A 13,137-nucleotide genomic window follows, 5' to 3' on the forward strand; every position below is an offset into this window, starting at 1 on the left:
CCCCCCCCCGGCCGTTCTCGGGGCCCTCGGCTCCCCCAAAGTTATGGAGATGAGTAGCAACAAGCGGGGGGGCTCCCACGGAGGCTCTCCCAGTATCAGCCGCGCGTCCTCGGGTGGGAGGAAGAGCTCTTCCTCGGCTCTGCCGTTAGTTAACGGCGATAGGGAAGAAAAAACAGGTAGTGAAAATGAGGCACGACTGCAGAAAGTGAAATAGGATGATGAATTACAGTCGTTTATTACCCATGTAAATTACCTGATGCAACCGGTCCCGTATTTCGGTTTCGCTGTTGAAAAATGTAAGGTGAAAACTTTTGGTGCGGTGCCGCCGGTGGGATGTGGGGGTGAGGGATCTCCCGGTGCCGTCGGTGCCCGTTGCACAAACACAACATCAGCATGAGCTCCACGGGGCTACGTACTGTGGTGCCAGTCACGCTGCTGCGGGGCTGCAGGACCAAAAACCAGTAACCACTAACGGAGCAACGGAATCACTATAAAGCCAGGAGAGCCCTAGATGCGGTCGGGTTAAAATTCGGAGCATCGTGTTAAAATTAGAAGCATCTTTCTCAACTAAGAGCATGTTCAAGTGAATGAGACAGCGCTCTCTTTTATAAAATGCTCTGAGATGAGAGAACCGTTATTTTATTTCCCCTTTAATTTCTTATCCACCCTCCCACCCGTCGATATGGATTTTAATATCTTTACTCTGGGTCCTAAATAATCCTGGAAGCATCGCCTTGGCTGTTAACACACCCCTGTGAGTAGTGAGTAGTGATTTTTGAGGGCTCAGCTTAAAGTCCCAGAAAGGAGGTGTCAGAATACAAGGTTTGTGTGTTTCCCTCAGAGCCCAGGTCACACAAGTTGATGAACCTGAAGCTTGGGCAAAGTACCAGAAAAAATTCATCCCCTCTTTTCCTCACTAAAAGTTATCCCAAGGAGGCAACAGGTCTCGGACAGGCTCCTGGCGTTCAGAAGCAGCAGAGTATTCTTAGCTAAAGGCTCCTGAGTCTTCACTTTAGAGGCATCTTTCAAAATTCGTCATAGCCGGGTGAAGCCCAGCAGGTGTCATGACCGAAATGACAATGTGATAAGTTAAATGCTGACCCTACTTTGGGTTATACTTCTCCTGGCTGCCCTTGGCACTAGAGCCGAGCTCATGGGGCAGAGGGCAGCTGCCCCACAGCCTGGTTCCTGCCAGTGTGTAGTACAATCCGGAGCGAGTGGATAGGGAAGGGAAGGTGAATCAGTGCTGAATGCACTCCGGGCTGAGTCACCCCCATTCAACACCAGCTTTGGGACCAGTACCATGTCAGTCAGCCCCTGGCAGGGCTGGGTGTGAGTCACATCTCGGCACCGCGTTAGGATGCGAAATGAGTCACCCAGCAATCCAGCGCCATGTGACTCCCCTGCCCGGCCAGACTTGTCACAGCTTCTGTGTGATGTGACTCACTTCGTAGTACAGTGACACGGGCTTTCTGGAGACCATTCATAATTAAGCACGATGCAACCAGGCTCCCTCTCCTCCAGTAGGAGAGGATGGGAGCGAGCGGAGCGGTCTGCTGCGGGTACCGGTTTCACATAGTAAAGAGGTGTGTAAAATATTAGGCTGAATGAATATTTTTATTATTATTTTTGTAAAGCCAGCTGCATAAAAATAACAAGAAGCAAACACTTCCTCTGACAATAAAGCCAGCTGGAGCAGGGCTGAAGCAGGGGGAGAACTGCTCAACGTTGGAGAAGCCTGGGCTTTCTCTTTGTTTGGTTTTGCCTGTGAGACAGGTGATGAGCCGGTGTGAACTATGTCCACCCGTGGAGGGGGGACACGGCACGGGATGCCGACAGGCTGTGCAGGGTGTAGGAGAAGGACTTGACGCTGATTGGACTTAATTGGGGTTTGCAATGAGCTGGTTCGTGAAGGGAACTCGGCACGGGATGGAGTTACGGCCACGCTCGCATCCGTGCTCATCCACTGTCACAGCACCCACAAAAACCCCCGGAGCCAAGCAGCCTGCTGCATTTACTGCTTTTTCTATGCAACTGGTAAAAAATTCTCTCACATCTTTCCCATATTGCAGCCGAAATAATGAGAGAGCATCCCTGCTAATTGCACTTTAGAGTAACATTTTCGGTGAAGTCTCTTCTTGGTGGTAAAATCCAAAGTAAAGAAACAGTTCTTCACAATGCTCTCAGAGGAGATACAGGGCATCCCTCTGAACACACAGAAATCCCACTGAAACCCCGAGGAACTGTGTTTCTTAAAAAGAAAGTCTGATTTTACTCGGAAAAATGCTTCAGTGCAGGAGGTGTTCTTGCAGAGAGCGGGCTGATCTGGCGGGCGAATGCGCAGCACTGAATAGCAAAGAAAAAGGAGCAGAAGACATCTAAGCCCTGGGTAGAAAAAGACCTCCGTTAGAGGTGCCATGATCAAGGCACCATTACCTGTTACTCCGTGGGTGTGGTACATTTTCAACCATTCCTTTTGAAATGTAAAGCGATGCTTTAATCTGGAGAGATGAACCCAGCTCCTCGGAGAAAATAAATGAAATACAACAGGTAAAGGCACTCAATTTCTGGATATTTTACATAAAAGCATCCCAGAATTGTCATTTAAACTCTTAGAAGGATACTGCTCTGTCCTGCAATTTTATCCGCTTCAGCTTTTGACAGACTCGGGCACAGCAGTGACATAAGAAGCTGCTTTATTCTGCGTGGCTGCTGGTCTCCTCGCTGCTCGCCTCTGTCTTAGAATCATAGAGTCATCTAGGTTGGAAGGGCATTTTACATGAAAGCATCCCAGAATTGTCATTTAAACTCATAGAAGGATACTGCTTTCTCCTGCAATTTTATCCGCTTCAGCTTTTGACAGACTCGGGCACAGCAGTGACATAAGAAGCTGCTTTATTCTGCGTGGCTGCCAGTCTCCTCGCTGCTCGCCTCTGTCTTAGAATCATAGAGTCATCTAGGTTGGAAGGGACCTTCAAGATCGTCTAGTCCAACCATCAACCGAACTCTGACAAAAAACCCCATCATTAAACCATGTCCCCCAGCACTACATCAACCCGTCTTTTGAACACCTCCAGGGATGGTGCCTCAACCACCTCCCTGGGCAGCCCATTCCAATGGCTGAGAACCCTTTCGGTGTAAACATTTTTCCTGATATCCAATCTGAACCTCCCCTGGCGCAACTCGGGGCTGTTTCTTCTTGTCCTGTCGCCTGTGACTTGGGAGAAGAGACCAACCCCTCTTCTCTACACCCTCCTTTCAGGTAGTTGTAGAGAGCAATAAGGTATCCCCTCAGCCTCCTTTTCTCCAGGCTGAACACCCCCAGCTCCCTCAGCCTCTCCTCATCAGACTTACTCTCCAGACCCCTCACCAGCTTCGTTGCCCTTCTCTGGACCCGCTCCAGCACCTCAATGTCTTTTTTGTGGTAAGGGGCCCAAAACTGGACACAGCACTCGAGCTGAGTCCTCACCAGTGCCCAGTACAGGAGGATGATCACCTCTCAGGTCCTACTCACCACACTGTTCCTGATACAGGCCAGGATACCATTGGCCTTCTTGGCCACCTGGGCACACTGCTGGCTCATGTTCAGCCAACAGTCAACCAACACCCCCAGGTCCTTTTCTGCCAGGCAGCTCTCCAGCCACTCTGCCCCAACCCTGTAGCTCCAAGTCTTGCCTTGGTAATTCCTCACCTGCTTCAGTCACCCCACTACGAGATGCCAGATCTCCAATAGCAAAAAAAACTCAGAGGAGCTCTTGCTCTTCACTCCCGAAGTGGGCAATCCGATCACTACGCCTAAAGCATGTGCATACGTGTGGGCGAGTTCATTAACATACATTAATTCTTCTCTGTCTAAAATAGTACACTGCTTGCTGCAGAAAGCCCGCGTGTCAGATTTGTCAATGAAGAGGGAGAAGCACGAGCATCAAGCTTCCCGTTCATCTTTCAGCTGCCAATGAACCGCCGCAGGCTGCGCTGGGAGCACGCTGCAGCCCCAGATGTTTCTAAATTAATAAAAGTACAGGTCCAGAGATCCACTTGGAGCTCGGCGCCAGTTGCAAGCCTCTCGTGGCATTAGTAGAGGACAGACAGAATCTCTTCCTTCCAGGTCACTGGTGACCATTCCTGGAGGGGATGCGAAGGGAGAGCGGGGATTGGGGGAATTACATAACCTCACCTAAAACTCCCTCAAACCCAGAGGTGGGTTTTGGTTGTTTTTTTTTTTTCATTGTTTTAATGGAGTTTGGATGAGGCCCAAAGCCTTTACTGAAAAATAACTGGGCTGTGATGATCTACATGTGTGCACTCACTCCAGCTGGCTGTCAGCGGGCATTACAGCACAGGCCTTCACAGGCTGGAGGGGCATCAAATCCCACCCGAGGGCAAGATGAGGCTTCCACACTTCCCCAGCTGTAGGGTGTACCAGGAATACACAGTATGGTCAAGTATGGGTTATGTTTAAGCAATAGAACCTTTGCCCTTGGAGCTGAGAAAAGGCCATCGTGCTTTAGCATAAAATGAGGATAAAACTATAAAAGCTTTGTCTGCCGTCCTCTCTTCTATGTATTCTTCTGTTTATTTTTTTTTGTTTGTTTTTAATTATTATTTGGTGGGGGCTTTGTTTCATTTTCAAATTTGATATTTGTACCTTAGATTTTAAATATTCCTCCTTTAGGAAGGCTGTTTTCTTGGTAGCCCACCTTTCTACTGAGAGATTAGCAAATAACTATAAATGTTACAATTAAAAGCCAAATATCATCCGAGGTGCTTTTAACCAGGGGAACAATTGTCATTCCTGACCTTCACACTTGTTTGCCTTCATAAGGTTACACAGAGAAATGCCTCATAATCTGCATGTCAGACAGGCGTGCCTTGGCGTGGAAAAGGTAGGACAGGTGGACTTACTCCAGGACTTCAACTACTACTACAATAGTAGTTTTTCCACTATTGTGAAAAGTAGCTTTTCAGATGCTTGCTTAAATCCCTGGACTTCTTTTTCTAAGTACTTATTAGCATTCAATAATATGAGCATGTACTTTTCATATGAATCATAGATGCTATCTTGCTGGATAAGCAGCAAGAACACGTGCCATTGTTTTTCCTCTATTTTTGGTGCGTTGCTTTTCAGGGACGTTTCTATAATGGACTAAATGTGATATCATCATTATGTAGACAAGGACCTCTCTCTCCCTAGAAGATGCATAAATTCCATACCTAGGCATCTGCGTAGATGCTACGTTAGATTGACTTGAAACAGTGAACCAACCAGAGACAAGCTGATCAAGTCCTACTCCCCTTTCTCCATTAAGAATTTAATTAATTGGTGCTCTCCATGTGGAATTTAGATAGTTCTGTGGATTCTTCCAGGCAGGACCTCCTGTGCCTAGACAAGTTTCTTTACGTTTCAATGTTCTGATTAACAGCCAGAGTGGAGAATGTGGTCCTTCCAGGGACTCCAAGGCTGCAAAGTTGATCCAACTGTAAATAGATTGCAGGTATCAGAGGAGACTTGTAAGTAGCCAGTCACTTGTAAGTAGTCAGAAGAAACCTCCTGCAGATGCAGAAGTGATCGTGTAGGAGTGTCTTTCGTACACAATTTAGGTAGGCAGGAGATGTTCTGTATGTAGGTCAGGATAATCAGTAGGGATGGATCATGGGTGTGCTGGAGCGGTCCCAAGGAGAATGGGCCAGCTGGATCTAAGAACTGCACCAGTAAAGCCCAATTCAGAGTATCTTCTCGTCCAGCCAACACCACCACTACAAGGACTTTTGCAACATAAAATCCTGTTGCCATCTGGACACTGACTGACTGTCCTGTTCAAGGATTTGATTCTCCACAGTGACTTGATATTAGCAAAATCAGTTCCAGTTGATTACCCACGAGCCAGGAGAATAGCACCATTTAGTTCTTCCCTATCTATACGAACCAGAAAATCATATTATTATTTTTTTCTATTAAATTATGGCTACTTAAGCCCTGACCAAGGAGACGTAGGTGTCTTTGACAGTGCTGTCATAACTTTGGGCAGTCAAACTGATATAATTGGACATAAGGATATATTTCATGTTATATCCAGCAGTACCCAGGCTGGGGTTAAACAATGACGGAGATGGTAGAGGTTGGTTAAAGGTATCTCACCTCATTCCATCAGTCATTTTGGATTCCTTAGAAAACACGCACACAACAGCAGCCCATCTCCAATTTTTAAAACCCCTGTGTTTTTTTCTCAAACCCAATTTAAAACAGAGCACTTATCTGTTCCAGATGGAGGAGACAGAGAAGGCAGACCTCAGTTCTCAAAGTGCAAAGAGCATCCAGCACAGAGGGTTCTTGCACAGTTTGTTCATTCTCATCGCACCTTCTGAGAGGGCTGGAAATCTGAGAAGATAAACGAGGCACAGGGAGTTCAGAGCAATGAAATTCCTGTTTTGGTGTGAGGGAGATAACCGAGAGAAAGAAAAGCAATTGTTGATTGGCTTATTCTTCCTCAGTAAGGCAAATTTTAGGGCATGGATCTTTCTTGTAGTACAGTAGCCTAGTAAGGGAATTAAACGAGAGACCAGGGAGCATCCAAGGGTTTGGAAATCCAGGAGTATTAGAGGATAAATGTTTCACAAACCAGGTTGATGAACCCCTCCATTTGGCCTCAGAGGTAAGTTCTCCTCCTGGACTTGTAGAAGCAATATAACCTTGCCTGAATCTTAAACAGGGAAAGCGTTAGAGCTCAGTGTGACTACCAAAGAGACTTCAAAAAAAAAAAAAAAACAGAGCAATAATTTGAGCTTGAAGCTGTGAGATGTTGGTCTTCCTGAAATTGCAAGGACCTCAATGAGAATAGGAGAACAGCATCATCTCGTAGGTCTGAATCTTTAACTATTTAAAGAAATATATCTACAAATGTAAATATACTTAAACTACCTTGGAAAAAGATAAAAACACCCGTCTCTAAATCTATGTTATAGGCAAAACAGTAAAAGTTCTCTCAAATAGTAAGTACAAAACTATTCAATCAGAGCAGAAACAGAGAACAGTAGTTCATGCCCACAGATACATTCACCTTCTGCATTCTCTTAGTAACATGGAAAAAGTCACATTAAGCAAGATAAAACTCTCACTATCTGTAACCATCCCTGTAAATGCATTCAGGTAGCAGGAGGAAGAATTTTAAACAAAACATTTAAACTAATTTTGAAGAAAGGTGGTTCAGACAATTCAGAACACCTCTGCTCAGCACCACCTGGTATTAAGCCCAACCCAAGATATCAAGTCACTTTTCTCTGCAGTGTAAATATGATCAGATCCTCAGCTGGTATAAATCCTCTTGTTTTCATCAGCCGTAGTGATGTAGTTTTTCAGTAGCCAAAAATTTGACGTGTGTTACGTGTAATCAGCATTAATATTTCAAAATAGAATGTATAAAAACTAGGGTGGAATTTTCTCTCATCACAACCAGATCTTTATGTTCCAAAGAAAACGTCCTCTTTGTTGATGGACTTACTTATATATGATTGTCCAGGGAAATAAAACAGAAAATACTTGACACTGGCCAGTATCAGAATTCATTTAAAGCCGTACACTAACTGCATGCCAGGCAAACCGAAAACCATAGAAAGAACACCTCCATCTTGTCTTTATTTCACATTGTCACCTGACCAAATAAGCCTGGGAGGCTGGTGTGACAACAACCTGTGTTTTCAAAGTGCACACCTAGTAATAAGAAACAGAGTATTTTGGCTGATGGAAAAACATTTGCATTGATGCTTATAGAAAACTGATCTGGTTTATTAATTTTCTTCTAACTGCATTATAAAATTTCTTTACAAGGGGAAATCTGTCCAGTTCAATCGCAGATTCTTTCCCACTTCAATGCCATATTGACTGAATAACAGTTTCTCATCAGATTTGAGTGATGTGTCTGACAGGACCAGGGGAGGGGGATGGCTGTGCACTTTGTTTTCCTCAGGAATGCACCCTTTTGTTCTACAGCCAAACGTTAGCTCTGAACTATCCCTCACCCTCGACTGCACTTCTATACACACTTCAGCTCTCAGGGCTCCTCAGGCTCCAAAGTCTTCCCTGCCCAGCTCTGTACATGCATTCCTCTGCACCACCATACACCTGGTTTCAGAAAATTGACATCGTTATTTAAGCATCACCGTTGGGTTGTGGGGGCCAAGTTTCGGCAACCTCTTATGGTGCTTCTGAAATGCAGCAGCTGGTGGGGGGAGCAACACCCACGTGCCTCTTACCCTGCTTCCCCACTCCACCACCTGTGGGTCCGCTGAATGCGTTCTCAACCAGGATAGGGAAAGAAAAATAATTAGCTAAATCGAAGTATCAATGTGTCATTCCCTTTAACAACTTTAAGGTAGGCTATCAGCTCAAAATCCTGTTGCTGGTTCAGATTTTTCATTACTAAAACAACAAAAGGAAAGCCCTCTTGCAAAATTAGCAGCCACACGTCCACTGGCTTTGATTACTGTTGGTCGAGGCCCTTTGACCTAATACTGTGAAATAATAAACTTCTTGAAGAGGTCACCAATCACTGGTACCATGTAGGTAGGTAGGATCCAGTAGGTGAATCGTAGGATCCACAGGTGAATAGTTCTTTAACATACACTGTTAGTCTCATCACTGCTGCAAAGAACACAGGCTCTGGATTTTCAGATTGGTTTTACACTTACTGCGTGGCCCAGTCAGACCATCTCATGTCCCAAATTAACAACAATTAACATTATATGAACAGAAAACCTCTTTATCGGGATGTCTTAAAAAAAACCCAAAAAAACCAACCTTCTTCTTTTTGCCCTGAGCACCTAAAGTCTAGTGAAGGCAAAAGAAATAGCTGCCTCCCCTCCCACAGATCTGCCAGTCAGTCAAGCAGTTTTTTAAATTGTTGCTGATGTGGTTTGTACTGTAAAAGAGGAAGGAATTTTATACATTCCTTCAAATAATATTGACTGGAGTTGTTGATAAATCTACCATCCGTTCCTGCACGCAGCACAACTCAGAGGAGTAACTAGGGAAAGGCTCCTTACACAGCTGTGGTGGCCACAGCAAGAAGCAGCAAAGTGTGATGGTGAACTCTGATGACCCCCAGTGAAATCCTGGACATAACTAGAGGCAGCCAAAAAACAGCTACAGACACAAGATAAGGCTTTTCTGTTTGTGTCCCATTAGTGGCTCTGCCATTGTTAGCTCACTGCATCCTCTTGGATGACTTGCTTCATCTCTATGACTTTTTTTCCGTACACCTTCCAAGATCATTATAGTTCCCTGGGTACAGTCACACTGGGAGAGTCTCAGTGCTTTTCAAGGTGCTTTTCTTTGAAAATGAATCCTTAGATGACTTCCAAAAACTCAGTGCCTGGGCCTGGCCTCTATTCCAGCCAAGGAGCAGGTTATGGGAGAGACAACACAGCAGACAGAGAGCTTGTGGTAAACTTCTTATGCACCTTTTTCTTTTTTTTTTTAATTACTTTTTTTTAAACAAAAAAAAGAGGCAATAACATCTAGAATGCCAATGTATATCCATGAATATACATACGAAATTCTGACACATCCTCTAGGCAGAGCCTCACCGTGTGTTCAGGCCTCACGTCTGGCGTTAGGCCGCCTCAGTGCGATCACGACTGGGATACACATTTACAACAAATTGTTCTGCAAACATGAACATTTTAACTTTACTTTGCAATTCCAGTTAGAGGATGAACCACAGAAATCTAGACTTTTAACCTAAGACATCAACTCCTCCTGCAGGTTAAGCTTTCTTATGAGGCAAAAGGGAGTTGGTGCAGGTGAAAAGGTGTACAGGACGATGTGCTTGATGACAGTTTGGTTTAGAACAACAGCTGCATTAAATAATAAATAAATGAATGAATGAATAAAAGAGAAGTAGGGAAGAATGTAGTTAGAAAAACAATGCTGGGATGGCTCACTGACTCATTGCTTGTTCTCTGAACCTGGACCAGGCTGGTATGGTTTTGTCTTACAGATCTTAATAATATCTGTGCCAAAGGAGTTTCTACAACTTTGTAATACCCTGCACCACTGCCCAGCTCTCTACCTCGTTATCCTATGAAATTGAGCCTACATTTTATTTAATCCAAACTCACTCATTATTTATCTTTGAAAGAAATAGAGAACAATAGAACATCATAACCTTTTACTGACCAGAAGATAAACATGCTTCTCAGTTCCCCTTTCTAGATTAGCAATCCAAACTCCTACAATTTTTCTGCATAAACGTCTTGTTAGATGTTTAGATAGACACTCTTTCTTTCTTTCTTTCTTGGGATGTGATGCCCATAGTGCTTGCACAGAGGAGCACGTTGCTTCCTGCATCTTACCACAGTATTCCTGCTATTCCACTGCTGGAAGTCCCATCCTGATGAGTTTGTGATCCACTCCAACCCTCTGCTTGAATGTACAACGTGACTGTCAGTTGCCACAGGAAATACACGCACGATAATCACTAAAGAGCTCCGTAATTCAAAAAGCTGGGGCTGTCTTTAAGCCAACAGCCCTCTTTCTCTTACTTCCCATTACTCTAATATAGCTCTGCTCTTATGAAAGCATGCTTTATCTGCTAAAAATATCTTTCAAAACAAATCTTCATCACATAAATAACCAAAACCTGCTGGCTTATTCAGTGAGAAAGTTTGTATACGTCTGCCAAATAGAAATGAACATGCATCGTTTAATCTGAAAAAATGTGTCTTGAATTTTTGTCTTGCTCAATCCTTCATTTTCTGTGTGTGAGAAATCATGCAATGATGAACATTCCTATAGTGCCAGAAAACTTCTAAGCTGTAATATTCACAAGTGAAAGAGAGAACATAATGCCGCTGGGCAGTTTGTTCCATACAGCTACTTAAGTACTCTTTCCTTATATTAAACATCAAAGAACAATCCTCTTTAGAATCTAATAGAATTCTTCTTTAAGAACCTGGAATGGTAACAGTGGATCCAGAAATATTTTTTTAATTAAGTGGGATGAGGTGGGGAGGAAGTGGATATTTTTCCTATTTCCACCATCCGTGACCTTCCCTCTTGGGGAAAAAACCAAACAGGAACCAGCTTTTCCACTCAGATGACCATCAGTTTAATTGATTCACACTAGAGGTGTGAAGGTGTGAAATAGCCACATGAAACATCTCAAAAGTAAGACTGGATGGATTAGGCTACGTGAATTACATGTATCTGAATCCAAGTTACACTTTTCTGATCAATAATAATTGTTTACTGTCCAAAACAGCCTGAAATATCGTTAGATATAGAATCATTCCAATAATGCTTTATTTGCTATCACTTTCTAATCAACATAAGAAGATGCTTTATTTTAAGAAGTATAGGTATCTGGAAGGAAATTAATACTGAGGGGTTCATTCTATTCCTATGCATTTGAAACCCTGAAGGAAAGAAACCCAAATCTGCAAATGTATTCTACAATTTACATTTATTCATCCACATTTTGAAATGAGAAAGGTTGTGGGTTTTTAGAAGCTTTGTTCGTTTTCTGATTTTCTATTTCTGAGCACTTAGGTATTCCTTGTCAGATTAGGTCTACAGAGTTACAAAACGGGTTATTATTTCTATCTGTCCTCTTCTTACATTTTATTCCTCCTGCAAAACAGGTGCATCTTCTGCTCAGCGTGTCGTGCGTTTTTCTCTTGGGAGAGTGGGTGGTTCTCACAAAAACAAAAACTATTAAGCTCTATAAGAGAGAAACAAATTCAGCAGGGAAAAAAAAAAACAAACCACCAAAAAACCAAACAAAAACAGGCACAACTTAATGCTGCACTCTGCTAAAATAACCTCCTTTTTTCTCCTGACACTGCTGTCGAGTCTGTGACAATGCACGTTCTCCCCCAGGTTACAATAATAGTATTTCCTAAACCTGGCTAAATCTTTTAGAAAGGAAGGCGACTTTTAACCCTCCAGTATTCAGCTCATCAGATCGTTTTTATTGATAAGTTCATATCAGACTTGAAACAAAGAACTCAAAATCTGTGGGAGCTCATTTTAGTTCCCCTGCAATTGTCGTGGCCTCAAAAGAAGGTTTAGCAACTTGAAAAAAACTCCACACAAAGGCACCTCGTGTTACAGGAGGATGACTAGTTATGTATCCAAAAATCAAATATAGGCAAAGTGAAGAAAGATGTACTTATCTTTGTAAAAGCTGGGGTTTCATCTATAAGAGACATCTGTCACTTAGGGAACGGCATAACCCTCAGCATAAAAGGGAGAGCACTATTAAAGTGCTGTAGAGCAAGTTTGAAGCTCATGGAAAGATAGGTCAGGGACTTCAAGGGGATCTGCCATTTCATTAACACCACTTCTTTGAAGAGTCTGCAGAATTCTAGAAAGCAAAAAGATTTCCTAGACCAGTACAAAATCCACAACTGGTGCTGCTTCCACCAAAAGATGCTTCATGCAGTCTTTGGCTGGGGGAGGCAACCAAAACCCTTAATGCTGTGCAGTCATGTGTTTTCACCATAAGCAATTCTTCATTTCAAAGAAGCACTCGACTCCTTCTTGAGAAAAAAATACGTTTTAAAAAACTGTGGCAGTCAGACTACAAGGGACAGATAAGTGCTGGCCCTTCCCCCTTTGCTACAGGGCAACCAGCAGGTTTGAGATGTCCTCAATAGTTGCCAAAGGCAGGATTTTCAAGAGAGCTCAGGTGTCTCACTCCAGCATCATTAAGCCCGTGCACTGGCTAATCAAGAGAGAAAGAAAAGAAAGGAAGGGGAAAAAAAAAAAGAGGCTCCAACTACCTCAATTCTGTCACCTTTTCTTTAGGACTGACCTTGAAAACAGAACCTCAGGAAACCATTTTCAACTCCTAGGCTTACATACCGCTGTCCTAAGAGCTGCAGCTCTCCCAGACCCCTCACTTCCACCTCTTGCTCTCTCCATCACCACTCTCTTTGCATTCCCACCCGCGTGCAGAACTCATTAGCCACTGGCTTAAATAAATTGTGACGAGTGAATTTTCCAAAGGATTCAACACAGAAGAGCTTCTGTGAGGGAAAACTCAGCATTTCGCTTTTCAGTTCCTTTGGAGCTGTGGCCTTCAGCAGATCTTGGTGAGACTTTCTAAAGCAAATAAAAGGTGGGGGGGGGGGGGGGGG

General features: G+C 43.6%; 1 protein-coding gene across 1 annotated transcript in view; it reads left to right on the forward strand.

Annotated features, from left to right (window-relative positions):
• The window catches only part of RGS20 (regulator of G-protein signaling 20), a 28,788-nt gene that overhangs the window by 6,887 nt on the left and 8,764 nt on the right, over positions 1 to 13,137 (forward strand). The window lies entirely within an intron of this gene.

The sequence above is a fragment of the Calidris pugnax genome, unplaced genomic scaffold (genome assembly GCF_001431845.1).
Source record: "Calidris pugnax isolate Ruff unplaced genomic scaffold, ASM143184v1 scaffold51, whole genome shotgun sequence".
NCBI classification, from domain to species: domain Eukaryota; kingdom Metazoa; phylum Chordata; class Aves; order Charadriiformes; family Scolopacidae; genus Calidris; species Calidris pugnax.